The sequence below is a fragment of the Adiantum capillus-veneris genome, chromosome 10 (genome assembly GCF_014529385.1).
Source record: "Adiantum capillus-veneris isolate H3 chromosome 10, ASM1452938v2, whole genome shotgun sequence".
In the NCBI taxonomy this organism is placed as follows: Eukaryota; Viridiplantae; Streptophyta; class Polypodiopsida; order Polypodiales; family Pteridaceae; genus Adiantum; species Adiantum capillus-veneris.
The window spans coordinates 59,001,496-59,017,050 of NC_140940.1; positions in this window are offsets into that span (position 1 = coordinate 59,001,496).

Here is a 15,555-nt window from a genome sequence, read left to right on the forward strand (position 1 = left end):
TAATGATTTCAGACACCCTCCATTGTTGATTTTGTACCTGGAAAGCTTCAAATGTCTACAAGGTCTTCCATATTTCATGCATTCATCCCTCACGACCTTCGATGATTCACGACAAAGTGTGCTAGATATGGCTCTCTCTATCTCTCCCATACTATGCATTCATGGGTGCTCACAACCTATCGCTAGAAACTTTCTCTCTCTCTACTAATGCCTGGCAGCAATCACTCTCTTTCTCTATCAATGCTAGTGAACTTTGGAGCAACAATATCTCCCTTCTTCCACCACTCTAGGAGTTGTTACAAATGCCTTCTCTCTAATCTATACACAGCAAGTAGCACCCTTGCTTTCTCTTTCTCTTCGATGATGTGGAATGGGCAGCAAGCTCTCTCCATTCTTCTACACTATGGGATGCAAGCAACACACCCCAAACCGGCTAGCCAAACTATGTCACCCCTATCTGTCACCTCTACATGCTAATGCGCCTCTCCCTAATGTCAGCACTGCCCTCTCGTATGCTTACATGTGCAGCAGTGCCTCCAACTCTACTCTTCTCTTGTGTATGCTCAGAGCCTATCAATGACCGGCCCCAGAAAAGAAACGCTCTCTTCTTCTTCTACATGCTGCTTGAACACTACTGTTCGCAGAGGACGACACCTTTTTGATTCTTAATAAGATGCTATTTTAATTTATCAAAGCTTATTAGTTATAAGGCTTAGGTTCAAGGCCACATTCACATGCAAGTTGTTCATTCCACAATTTCTCGATTCATTGTGATGGTATGTGGTCAAGTATCTTCGATACAATGGACATATACTTTATTTTTCATCAAGAACACTAGTGGCAACCGTTAAGGTGGTCCCTTTGTCTTTTCTAAGATCTTCAACTGCAAAACTAAATAATCATTTGGCCAAAATCAAGTGAGGGCAATCATGTGTATCGTGATAGTATATGCATATAACAACAACAAAATGAATTTCATCATAGTCACTCATACTTGTACATATAATGCATGTGTAAAAGTGATGTGTGTTCTAGGTCAAAATAATCTCCAACAGTGGCGTCCTACAAGAATAGCTAGCCTACTAGTGCAAACCCAAATTTTCCATTAGACTGGTGCCTTATCCATTGGACAATTGAGACAATACATAATTGCATCAACATATATCTTAATTAATTGAGATTTTTATGTCAAATAATGAGTGCTTGAATAAAGGTAAGATTGCTATATGGCATTTGTGAAGAGCTATTAAACTGAAACACTGATATATTGTGTGCTATGTTCCACATTGTAAACTTATAGCAATGGTAAGTTTTCACATGGTTCAATGATTCTGCTATATAGTATAGATATTGCTATATAGTATGACTCCTAAGTTGTCTTCTAGTATTGAGCTTGCTATAAAGCTGTTAGAAGCTGGACACACCCCACGGCAACTAACTACTCGGAGGATTATTATTTTTGTAAATTATTCATTCATTGAGAAAAATCTGATTTTTCACCTTGTAAATATTGGGACTTACAGAAGTTTCTAGATTGTATCCCAGTTTTGATAGATAGATTGAGTAGATGGTTGATTTTGGAACTTTAGGGTTTGAGAATTGTAAGGTATATATACCACTTTTTGACCTTAATGAAAAAAACCTTTTGTCATTTTAAAAAAACAAGTTTTGAAGTCTGTGAGTGAGCGTACTGTGTACGAGAGAGAGTGTGAGCTTCATCTTGACGTTACGTGTGCTCCGGTGGTCAGAATCGAGTGCAAAGAAGTGCAGCGGGTTGCCCTCGACGAGAGCTACGTGCCGATACCTACATTGCGTGCGTACGGTCCGGTTTTGCGTGCTCCTTCTACGAGCTTCATCTGGTGTTTGGGTGAGCATACGTTGTCTGATTTTGCATTGCAACATATCCACGCGTTCACATTGAGTAGAACTACACATTATGCACTTTAGATTTTGAAAACGAAGACCTGCATATTTCGGCTAGACATCCTACGTGATTTTTCACCGGGTGTTTTGGGTTGGGATTTTGGTTCATAGACCTTAGGGAGAGCGACCTATTGGTAATAGTAGGGTCTCCTTCACGTTCTATGGTGTTTCGAGATTTTTTGATGGGTGTTCGGCTCTAGAAAGCGTTGTAGGAAGTTTCCTCTTATGCACTCTTGAAGGCTGTGACTTAGACAATTGGTAGAGACCTCTGTAGGAATTAGTTAGGAGTCGGTCGAGTGTAGGTTGACACCTTATGCTTACTTCCACGCGCCTGCAGGTCGAGCTTCGTCCTTAGCTGACATTATATATTAGGTGAGTTATCGTTGTGCTGACGTCCGTCGCGGCATATCCGTCCAACATTGGTGCCGTTGTCGGGGACGAAAACCTTAGGTAGGTGACCAAGACTAATCCTTGAGGATTGGGATTTTTGGCTTGCCAAGAATCTTGTTTTACATTTAGATAGGATCAGAGGGTGGAGGACTCTCTACGTCTTAGAGGAAGTCTAGGAAGCGTGTGTCTGGCCTAGATCCTTCGACTTAGGTAGATTAGGTAGACCAAGATAGTTTTAGGTAGTAGTCGAGTTCTTGAGTAGGAGTTGGAGTGGTAGAAGCAGCGAGAGGAGAGCTTGAGATTCCGGAGAGGCCAAAAAGCAACCAAAAACACCATTATCACCATTTCACATTATAAGTAGGAGTAGAGTAAGTAGGACATCATGAGTCAGGATCTAGAGCATTTCATGCATGTACACTTGCTTGGTAAAGTCATCACAAGTTTGTAAAAGACGCAAAAAGATGAAAATGTGTGTTTGAAAGCCTAATTGAAGTCCAAAAGTTACTGTGAGTGTTTCTGATAGATCTACAAAGCATCAAAAGCATTCTTGTCAGAAAAAAAAAATAATTTTAAGCCAGGAGACATAAAATGTCTACAGGCTAATCTGGGAGGAATTTTGGGATTTTGAGTTGACCAGTGTGTTCAGAAGGTAGGGTTTACCCTAATTTCAACTGGAAAGTGGAAGGTTGACCATATCTTGACAGGATAAGGCCAGATAGACTGAATTTGCCAGACATCCTACCCAAATAGGGCCAAAACATTATTTTGAGACCAAAACCATAAGATGGCTGCATGAGCATGTCCTGCATGATATATTGAGTGACTGAAAAGGGTTTCCCCTCATTTGGGTGAGAAAATTGGGTTCAAAGCGGACTTTAGCACTTTTGACTGAAAAAGGCAAGAACAGCTAAAATTTGGGACTTTTGCAATCCAAATCAAAATCTAAGCATACCACTGGGTTACTGACATCAAGGGGAAGCTTTGGGACAAGTCTAGGGTCAAACATGCCAAAAAGACATCCTACGCCTAGAATGTCTTCTGTGTGATTTTGGACTCTAAACCAAATTTTGAGTATACCAAAGTGATCAGCAACTCAAGGGGAGCCTGTGCTTTGAGTTTGAATACATTCTGATGAAAAAGACATCCTACGCGTAGGATGTCTAAAGCAAGAAATTGAAGCCAGACTTTGACAGTGAGCATAGCAAGGTGTTGTATAGCCTAAGGCAAGCCTGCTAGTCAATTTTGGTCCAAATTGGAGTTGATTAGATTGATCAATATCAGCAACAAGCTGTCGGAACAGATTTTTGACTCATTGACCAGCTAATAGGTGTCCAAATCAAAAAGTAAAAACAGCTGTGGGCTCATCACATCAAGGGGAAACCATAGTGTAAAAATCTAGGCAACACTAAGCAGGAGACATCCTACGCGTAGAATGTCTATTGAGGCCTACTGAAGAGAAAATTTGACTGGGCATAGACAATGAGATTCCATTTGGCTTAAGGATTCTAGAACTTCTTTCAGAAGTGAATTTGGACCTTGTTTGCCCATTTGGACAAAGCAAAGACTGAATTCATACTTTTTCGCGTAAATTGACCAACATCCAAGGGAAGCACAGTTTCAGATTAGCAGACCTAATCCAGAACATCAGCAGTGTATAAAATACAGTGGTGGTTGAGATTAACTCTCCAGTTATACCAATCATTACTAAGATAACCTCTAGCAGATAAATGCTTTGCCGAAATTAAAACGCTTGTGTACAGATATATTCAACAACAAAGCAAGAAGTTATGCAGAAACTGACCCTTTGCCAGGTGAGTGGTTGGATTTGTGATAAATTGCATTGATAAGTTTGATGAATTTAAGATCAGGAAGATACATTGTTAGAGACCAGAATGTGGCAGGTGACCAAGGTAGCTTAGTGTCCACCGAAGAGAGTGTAACTCAGGCAAGGCTAGATCCGCTAGCACCGATTATTGAGAAAGGTAGTGATACTGACACTTCGTAAGACAAATCTTTCTTCATGATGGGTAGTCAACATCCAGGAGGTTTCACCTATGATGGACCTATGCGAGGAGGAAGCACCTCCCAAAATCCTTTGAATGATTCCAAACTCATTGTGATCTTCTTAGAGGAAACAAACTCGAGGGGAGCCCTAGTCTATTCAGACTATCGAGGACGCAAGTGCATTTGTATCGAAGAGAGACCAGCTCAAAGATTGGAGATAATCCGAGTCTATGATCATGGAGATAGATTCTGAGACGAAAAGGGAAACCACTATTTGATAGTTAGTAACCCTGAAGATTACAACAGATATGGAGATAACATGGCGAAAGGAAAAATGGTTTCAGAAGCTCAAGAACTGCCACCAAACATTGATCGACCCGGAGCTATTTTTATGTATGATAAGAAAACAACCAGGGTTCCAACTTATAACGAGAACGTGGGAATCTACAAGCATGAGAGTGAGGGTATAGTCTCTTACTTTCGAAGCAAAGAACCATACGTAAACGAATTAAGCAAAGACAATGTTCTTTACTTATTCTCTTATGAAACTGCTACGGGGAGGGGTATAGTTTTTGTTGATAGATACGGGCGAGAATACCAACGTATTCTCCCAGAGGAGGTAGAAAGGGCAACGGGTCCAGGAGCATCAGCATATGCCCGTGAAGAAGTGCCAAGAGCCACCTACACCCCAAGTAAGTCGACGAACCCTTTTTTAGATGAGTATGACGCTACCTCACATTCCACCCGACCGCAAGCATGCAACAACCAAGACCAACCAACAAACCAGCCATCATTGCAGGCATGGCTCCGACAGAGTGCAACAATGGAACAAGACCAAAACCGAGATGGTTATCAAGCCGCACGAGGGCTAAGGGATTTGCAAGAACCACCACTCTATTCAAGGTATCAGGGAGAGAGTAAGCCAAAGACTCAAGGGTCAACAGAGCCTGGAGGACCACCCATAGAACGAGTTCGAAGAGATGAACCACCTCCAGCGAGAACCATTAGAAATTATGGCTTAGGAGCACCTCTGAGAGAGGAACCAGCCTATTACAGAAGACCTGAGGAGGTATATCGATTAGGACGTGGAGATCCAATGATGAGGTTTGTAGACCATCGGATAATTAGACCTTCTCAAGTGCAAAAATGGGTAAACAAGAAATACAAAGGAAGAAGAGACCCAAGAGATCATGTAGCAGCCTTTGTGCGTGTAATTAGAAACGAAGAGGTGTTAGACTTTTCTACCCAATTTGCAAAGTTTGGACTAACCCTAGAGGATGATGCTGCCACTTGGTTTGACTCTGTAGAGCGTAGAGACTTTGAGTCCATGGAGGAAGTGTTTGATGAGTTTATCGAGGAATTCTCACAAAGGGGAATAGCTCATAATACCGTCTCACAGATCCATCAATTCAAACAGAAAGATGGAGAATCTGTACGAAAGGCATCCCTAAGACTAAAAGATATGTTAAGTTCTGCCGTGTGGAAGAACTGCCAACTCGGTCCAGACTTATGCAGATATTCATCCAAGGACTAAGGAATGTGGATCTCCAGAAAGATTTACATATGAAGAGGAGCACGACGTTGAATGAGTTGACCAAGGAGGTTCTTTACCTTGTGGACAATTGTGCGGTCTACAAAGAGGGGGAGTTCAAGGACCTTGATGATGATTCGTCTTCACAACAAAGTGGAAGCAAGTCTTCTAAGACAGCACCAAAAGGAGAAGTAGCTGTAAACCAGGAGCATCTCGTAGATGAAGTACTAAAAAAGATCAACTTGTACACCAAACCCCAGGCTAAACAGCCCAAGTGGTGTGCTATTGAACAAAAATGGACAAACCATGGGACTGAGGAATGTTATTATAACAAGGGATATGTGTGAGAGAGACCTTACGCTCCCCAAGCTCCGGTAGCTTCTCCTCAAGTTCCACCGATGCCTAGATATCAAGCAGGCAACCTACCAGGACCTGTAGGTGTAGAAAGACCACAACCGGTGTTGGGGCAACAACCACCCCTACCAGGATTACGACCACTTGGTATAAGATACACACCAACTGTAACTGAAGCATAGGATAAGGCTTTGGTGCCTATGCATGCATATTATGAAGATCCCAATGGATATACGGCAAACCCTTTCTATTATCCACCTTAAGAACCCTCGACACCAGAACCATGGAGCATGATAGGAAATACACGACCACCAACTGCTGCACAGGCAGCAGGAGAAGGAAGATATAGCTTAGATGAACGAACATTGTTGTTCATAGCCAATGGAGGAATGGGCGGACAGAGACATGCATACCAACAAAGAGGAGCTCAAGGAGCACCTCAACAACCCAAAGGACCCTGCTACTGAGAGGCGGAAGTGAAGAAATAGACCCGGTGGCCTCTACACCAAGACTATGCACAATGGCCTCATCATGGGGAATACGCAATAGGGGCACCACCTAGCACGATATGCGGCTAGGACACATACATATACAGAATGAAACATGCCATGGAAAACAATTTCAAGATCCACACCCAAATGTGGAATGGGGTGGTCATAGAATAAGGTGAGAGGAGTGGTGAGTGAGTGAGAATGGGCTCTCTACTCATGCATGTAGTAAGGAAGATAACGAGGTCAGGGATACATGCAAGTATGCTCACTTCTCATACAAAAGGTGGCGAATCCGCACACCTCAAGATGGAAGTAGCAAGATGATAGGAATATGAGAGGGAGAGAGAGTGTGTGTGTATGGTGGCGAATCCGCACACCTTAACATAAGCAGAAAACAAAATGGCAAGGAACAAGCATATATCATACTCACAATGAGATGTATCCAAAGCGACACAAAGTATGGCACCAAGATGGAGTGTGTTGATTTCTTGTAAAAGATAAATATAATAGGTAGCGTATGGCAGGAAAATGAGAAGGGAACAAGATCATAGGAGGCATAATGGAGAGATGGGAGTTGATGGCGAGGAGTATCATGAGTGTGTCCACCCTTCTTCTTCTTGAAATTGTGCCTTCAACCCTTAATTACAAGTGGTGTGGAGGTGTGGTGCTCATCTTTTGTGCATGGTGATGGTGATGATGATGGTGTTGTGATTATGTGATTAGGGTTCATGCTACAAGCATGTAGCACAAGAGTGTGTATGGATAGGGGTGTGTGTGTGTGTGTTTTTAGTGAGCTCTCATGACCTTCTTATATAGGGAAGGAGGGAAGGTTTTAGCAATATTTCTAATTGAGGTGAGTGTCCCACTCTGGTGACTAGGAAAATGGGGTGCATGTGACTGTGGCTCCCATCTTGTCTCCTCATTATTTAAAATACCAGAGTCAATAGAGAGAGAAGAAGAGAGAATGTGGGTAGGATGTAGAGGATAGGAGATATTTACAATAGTCTAGCTTTGGCTAGACATAAGCTTATTAGAGAGAGAAGAGAGAGGTAAGAAAATTATAAGAGAGGTTGTCGAAGGTGTATAATTGTTGATGAGGATGGATCCTCCAAAAATGGTGATAGAATCACTCTAGACTATCCAAGACCTCATTAAAAGATCCTTGTCTCTTGTAATCATGCTTGAAGACTTGTAGAACCATAGCCATTCTAGAGGGAAGAAAATTGGGGATGGCCTGTGTCACCATTACACGAGAAAAGTGGGGTCCACCACAAAAATCATAGCTCCGCGTTCATAACTCCAAAAATTCTGAAAAAAATTGAGCTAAAAGTTGAGATCACGAGCTACATCTTTCATGTTGAACGCTCCTTCAGATTCGGGATTCTCCTAGACTGGCCCTTGTGGAGTTCTCCACTTGCATTGTGTAGTCAAACTCTTGCAGCCTTGTGAGCCATTTGGAAATCCTAGAAAAAACATCCATGTGCTGCATTACATAAGGAAATACTTCTTTCATTGTTAAGATTATGAATGGTCTAGACAATAAATAAGAGCAAAATTTGGTGGTAGCAAACATTAATGCAAGCACCATGTGTTCCACTGCCGTGTATCCCTTTTCTGATGGAGTCATCATTCAACTAGAGAAGTAGATAGGACGCATGAAAGAAGTTTGAGGATCCATTTGCATAAATACAGCCCCAAGTGTGTCATTGCCCACACTAGGGTTTACATAAAATGGCTCGTCCCACTTTGGAGGTGCTATGGTGGGAAGTGACACTAGAATTTGTTTTATCTCATTGAATTGTTGCTCATTTTCTTCACTCCAAGTGAAAATCTCTTGATGGGTAACTTGTTGTAAAGGGAGAACCACTTGGGAGAGCAAGTGAATGAACCTACTCAAATACCTCACCTTTTGAAGAAAAGAGACCAACTGCTTTGTTGTGGTGGGAGAGGTCAAAGCCACCAAGGCTTGAACCTTGCTTGGGTTAGCTTCAATGCCATTGGCCGAGATCACATGGCCAAGAAGAGTAACCTTGCTTTCACCAATGTGGCATTTCTCCACATTGAGTTGGACCCCCAAAGCTTGTAGCCTAGCTAGACCTTCATAAACTTTCTCCAAATGAAGAGAGAGAGAGTTATAGATACAAAAGTCATCAATAAAAACACGGATTGATTTTCCAAAGAATGGCTGAAAAACAAATGTCACATATCGCTGAAAAGTGGCTGGAGCATTAGTGAGACCAAAGGGCATAACTCTGTAAGCAAAACATCCCCATGGTGTGATGAAGGTTGTCTTCTTTTGATCTTCTTCAGCGATGCTAATTTGGAAGTAGCCTGAGTAGCCATCACATACCGTGTAGCGCTCATGTCCTGCTACCTCATTGAGTATTTCATCTTGAAAAGGAAGAGGAAAATGGTCCCTCTTTGTGGATGCATTAAGAGGCTTGTAATCAATACAAACCCTCCACTTACCATTCTTCTTTGGTGTGACTACCACTGAAGAGACCCACTCTGAGTCTTCAACAGGATAGATAAAACCGGCTTCTAGCAATTTCCTCACCTCTTTGAGTAGGGCGTCTTGTTGAATTACTCCTAGCCGCCTGAGCTTCTGCACTACAGGTTTACTTCCCTCCTTGAGCTTAATGTGATGTTGAACTACTGTGATGCCAGTGATTTTATCATATTCATCAATGAACAATGTGGTAAAATTACTTAGCATCAAAATATAATCTTCACGCTCCTTCCCACACAACTCACTAGAGAGCATTTGATGTAGCTTACTTGCTTCTACCAGAGGTTGTATACCTGGTGTCTCCCCTTGGTTTGATGATGAGGCATCAGGTTGCTCCATCTTCTTAGGGTCCTTGAGAATGATCCCCATCACCTCAATGCTACTATCACTTTCTTCACTCACTGTTGACTCCTCCTCTGAAGTGGTTGGAGAGTCACCACTAGAAAACTCATCCATAGAGGTTTCTAGATCCATGTCGCATTGCCGACCTGTCTTCATGTCGTAAAGTATTGGCCTCCCTTTTGCATCCTTCATCTAGATTATGCCGGTGTCCCAGTCTTGCTTAGCTCTCATAACCATAAGCCAAGGCCTCCCTAGAATGATAGGGTAGCCCTCCCCTTTGTGTGGCATGACAAAGACGTCCACATCTACCTCGGTGTTCAATGCCTTTATCCTAACTGCATTTATGACACCAACACATTGAACTTTTAAATTATTTGCCATTTTGGCTCGTCATGGTGCCGGCCGACTCACCTCTAAACCCAAACGGTGCATCATTTTTTCACTCATGACGCATATTTGTGCACCACCATCGATGTAGATATTGGAGATGTGTTGTCCTTTGATGTAAGCATCCATCACTAGTAGTATGTCATCTAGATTCCTCCCAGAGATAGCCCCAGCTATCTTTGGCTTTGGTCGTCTAGTGCTAACCATCTTTGTCCATTGTCTCCTCACCCTAGGTGCTAGGTGGAGTAACTGGGGCCAGGTGATTTTTGGGCCCTGCACAGAAACATCTTGAACCAAATCATATGGTTTAGAACATTCACCCAAAGAGAAATGTACAATGTCAATTTTACATCGTGACTTGGAAGGCTTTTTGCTAGATTCCCCTTTAGTCTTCATATTTTCTTCCTTTTGGGAAGATTCACCATGCCTAGCGCGTTTTACCCCTATGGCATCTACTCCTTTAGCTTTGGTCTTATCGTCCTCCACTTTCTCCTTTTCTTTATCTTCAAGACTGATGACGCTTACTGTTTGATTGCCAACTGGTGGTGGGGGTAAGGGTGGAATGAGAGGTTGTGGTGGTGGTGGTGGTTGTGGTTGAATGGGTGGTTGTAGGATTTTCACGGGTGGTGCTTGTTGTGGTGCCCTAGGTGGTGGTGATCTTGCTCTCAGTGGTGAAACCTGGTTTTGCCTGGCTCCTCTGTTGAAATTCTGCCTCCTTGGGTGTGGACAGTAGTACATGCCATGACCATCCTCCCCACAATTGTAGCAGTAGTATTCTTGGTTTTGCCTTCGTTGTCCTCTCCCTTGCTCTTGGTTGCGATTGTGTGTATGCCCTTGTTGTATCAAATGGACTGAGAGATTCTCAAGTTGATTGGTGATACGATTGAGCAGGTCTTGCTGATCTTTAATTGGTTCTTGTGGTTGAATCCTCTGGGCGGCTGTTGTAGGTGGTGCTAGAGGTGGTCGGGTCCTAACGGCCTCCTCTTCATCGATATTCTTGGCTTGTAGGCGCAACTTCTTGTCTTTAAGGCGGGCTACTTCAACTGCTAGCTCATACGTAGCAGAAAACCTTCCCTTCACCTTCTCTTTAAGAGTTGTCCATAGCCCAGCCACAAACCGATCCTTCTTTAGGAAATCATGTGCCCCCTTATACTCTCTTAGCGATGCAACCCATCGCCCCCATAAATCTACAAACTTTGACTCATATGATGCATATTCTAGCATACTACCCTGCTTCAACTCTGTCAACAATTGCCATAGCTTCTCTGATGTTGTGCCCTCTCCAAAACGCTTGACAAAGGCTGCTCTTAATAAGTCCCACTGTTCCTTGGTTGCTTGTGCCAAGGCATTGTACCATGATCTTGCCTCCACCTTCATTAGAAGTGGGAAGATGCGCAAGCGCGAAGCATCATCATCTCTCGCAGAGATGACACATGCTATTTCCAAGTTGTCTAGAAAGTCTGCAGCATCCTCACCCACCTCACCAGTAAATGTTGAAAATGCTACACTTGCCATTGTGAGAGTGAGAAAATTAACTCGACTTAGATTTTTTTATTTTTATTTTTTTTAATAGAGATTCAATACATGGGTGCTCGGTGGATGGAAAACATACTATACAAGGATGAAAATAACTACATCAAAAGACACTTCATGATTAATCATAGGGAGGATAAAGGGTAGAGAAGAGGTGTTTATCTCTTTCAGTCGTTCTCTACCAAACATGGTTGTAATGATCTACTGATAAAACATCTTGCGGTCCAAGATTACTTTGATTGATTGAATTCGTTGTGGTGCATAAGTTTGGTTCCTTGCAAAAGGTTGATGTGTTGGGTCCATCACATGATAATTCGGAAAGGCTCTCTCCTTTGTGGTGGAAGGTTATAGTTGGAGGTGTAGAGCTCCTGGTAGTCGAGGTCAAATTTATGGTACCACAGGACAAGGTTGTCTTCGTCTTCTAGCTCTAGCACTGTCCCTCTAGCAAGCTCTTGGAAAAGCTTGAACTCTCTCTCCTTGAGCAACTTTACTTTCCTGCAAGATAGAGTGCCATCTAGTGTATACACAGGTGTGATGAGGTAGGTGGTGAGTCTTACCACTTGTATTAATCCAAGTTGGATGGATAGATAGCAAGCTGTAAAGTCGTCATCATAGCCTTGATTCACAAGCAACACCCCTTGAAGGTGGAGGGTCTTGTCTTTTCGCCAAGCAAAACCAGTGTCAAAGACCTTGTCAATGACAAGCTCCACCACTTCACTCGGTAGACGACGTAGAATCCATGCTGCTGTTTCTAGTTCCTGGCTCATGAGATGAGAGTGAGGTATAGAAAGAATTTGGAGGATTTACCCTTTTGTTTTGGAGACGAGGTGATTGTCGGCGCTGGAAAACCCTTGAATCTTTTGGTGCAAGGGAGAGGGAGGGACCACGTGTTCATAGTAGCTTCCTCAAGTTGTGAAGGCTTGTTGTGGGCTTAGGTGGAATAGGTGGCAAAGATGTGGACGTAGATGTAGAGAAGCCTGGCGCTACTTGAAAGCCTACTGACGTGAGAACGCCTGTGCGGATGTCGAGGGAGAAAATGATGGCCTTTTCTTCACTTTGGGTTGCACTCATGTCGAAGGTGCGGTTTTTGGCTACAATGTGAGCATGATGCACCTTGAAGCCTTGCTTTTACGCTTGCGAGGATGATGAGAAATGTAAACAATTTGAGTACGTAAAGAGGGTCTTACCACCTCTTCTATGCTAACAATACATCACCCTCGCAAGAGTGTCTTGATGACTTGAGTCAAACCTTCTTGAAGCTCCTCCTCTTCAGTGGTCCAATTAGAGAATTCAAGAAGCCACTCGTCCATGAAGAGAAGTAAACATGTCAGCCTTGTAAATTTCAGGTTTCAAGCGCCCTTCTCAGTGTAAACTGAAGGTCTTGAGTTCGATCCTCAGTGGGGGCACCAAATGAGAGGCGGAAGTGAAAAAATAGACCCAGTGGCCTCTACACCAAGACTATGCACAATGGCCTCATCATGGGGAATACTCAATAGGGGCACCACCTAGCAAGATATGCGGCTAGGACGCATACATATACACAATGAAACATGCCATGGAAAACAATTTCAAGATCCACACCCAAATGTGGAATGGGGTGGTCAGAGAATAAGGTGAGAGGAGTGGTGAGTGAGTGAGAATGGGCTCGCTACTCGTGCATGTAGTAAGGAAGATAACGAGGTCAGGGATACATGAAAGTATGCTCACTTCTCATACAAAAGGTGGCGAATCCGCACACCTCAAGATGGAAGTAGCAAGATGATAGGAATATGAGAGGGAGAGAGAGTGTGTGTGTATGGTGGCGAATCCGCACACCTTAACATAAGCAGAAAAAAAAATGGCAAGGAACAAGCATATACCATACTCACAATGAGATGTATCCAAAGCAACACAAAATATGGCACCAAGATGGAGTGTGTTGATTGCTTGCAAAAGATGAATACAATAGGTAGCGTATGGCAGGAAAATGAGAAGGGAACAAGATCGTAGGAGGCATAATGGAGAGATGGGAGTTGATGGCGAGGAATATCATGAGTGTGTCCACCCTTCTTCTTCTTGAAATTGTGCCTTCAACCCTTAACACTAGGTTGGTAATGGGACACTTTTATGTCCTATTAAGTGACCATTTTCCTTGAATTATGTCAAGTGTTTCAAAATGGATTTTGAGGTGCTATCTATCTATAAAGTTGTCTCATGAGCTGAAAAAAACTCGACATTTTTTTAGCCAATTTTAACCCTTCTATGATTTTTTTGGTGGATTTCATGATATCCAAATGCATTTTTTATTTTCTACGTCGCATATTGTAACATAAAGCTAATATTCCTTGAGTTTTGGGGCACCTAATACCCTATTTTGCATAGTATACAACGATGGTTGATTTTTTTAATTATAGAAGAAAACGAAACATTCTAGTATATCAAGTATATCTTTTTCCATATTGTTAGTTTCTTGTGACAACTACATGCATTTTGTAGGTAGTAACCATATCTAGTCATAAGGATCAAATTTGGCTAGATATTGAATAGTTTCTATGGGATTCTACAACTCATAATGTTGAACCCAGTTTTTTCATGTTTGCTGTATTTAGCACTTCATCTTTTTCCCCAAGATTCCCCTTGGTAAGATATGTATTATTCTTTTGACATGCTCCATGGCTCCTTATGAACATAAAGGACAATAGGGAACTAAGAAAACATTCATATATTATTTGTATTGAGTGTGGCTATAGAAACTTTGATGATAGGTTTGCAGAATGGTAAAAATTCAAATTTTTTGTACCTATTTATTTTGGCAAAGCAAAAAATAGTGAGTGAGAAGCAATCATATGTTTTGATCACCAACCCATTGAAGTTAACTAGGGAATTTATCTCAAGTCCTACAAAAATCCCTAATCTTATTTTTATGCAACAAAACGTAAGAAATTACTGTTTTGATGAAAATGCACTGGTCCATCAACTTTGGAGGCTTGGTGTGACCAAAAGATGAGAAATTTTACAAGTTTCTTATTTTTTCCATATGTAGTAGGCCTTGAACTATAACCTCATGAAAGAATTTTACAAAATGAGTGGATCTACTATGGTTTTGGAGGTTTTTTTCAAAACCCTGAAAGGACACTTTTATGTCCTGTTAGGTTACCAACCTAGTGTTAACACTAGAATGGTAACCTAACAGGACATAAAAGTGTCCTTTCAGAGTTTTGGGAAAAAATTCAAAAACCATAGTAGATCCACTCATTTTGAAAAATCCTTTTATGAGCTTATAGTTCAATAACTACTACATAGGGAAAAAATTAGAAACTTGTAATTTTTCTCATCCCTTGGTCACTACAAGCCTCCAAAGTTGATGGACCATTGCATTTTGCCCAAAACAGCAATTTCTTACTGTTGATTGCATATAAATAAGAGTGGGGATTTTTGTAGAACATGAGATAAAATGCCCCGTTAACTTCAATGGGTTGGTGACCAAAACATATGGTTGCTTTTACCTCACTAATTTTTTTTTGGGCAAAAAAAATAGGTACAAAAAAGTTGCATTTTTGCCATTCTGCGGACCTATCATCTAAGTTTCTATAGTCACGCTCAATACAGATACTATATACATGTTTTCTTGGTTCCCTTTGGGCCTTTGGATTCAAAAGGAGCCATGGAGCATGTCAAAAGGATAATGGATCTCTTACAATTGGAACCTTGGGGGCAATGATAAAGTGCTAAATACAACAAACATGAAAAAACTGGGTTTAGTATTATGACCTCTAGAAACCCATAGAAACTACTCAATATCTAGCCAAGTTTGCAGTCTATGATTAGATATGGTTACTACCTACAAAATACACACAATTGGCCTAAGAAACTAGCAATATTGAGAAAGTTATACTTGCCACTCTAAAATGTATCGTATTCTTCAACAATCAAAAAACTCAACCATCATCATATACTATGCTATATAGCATATTAGGTCCCCCAAAACTCAAGGAAGATTAGCTTTATGTTATACATTACACTTACACAATCAAAATTGAATTTGGATATCAAGAAAGCCACCAAAAAAATCATAAAAGAGCTAATTTTGGCCAAAAAATAGGATTATGCAA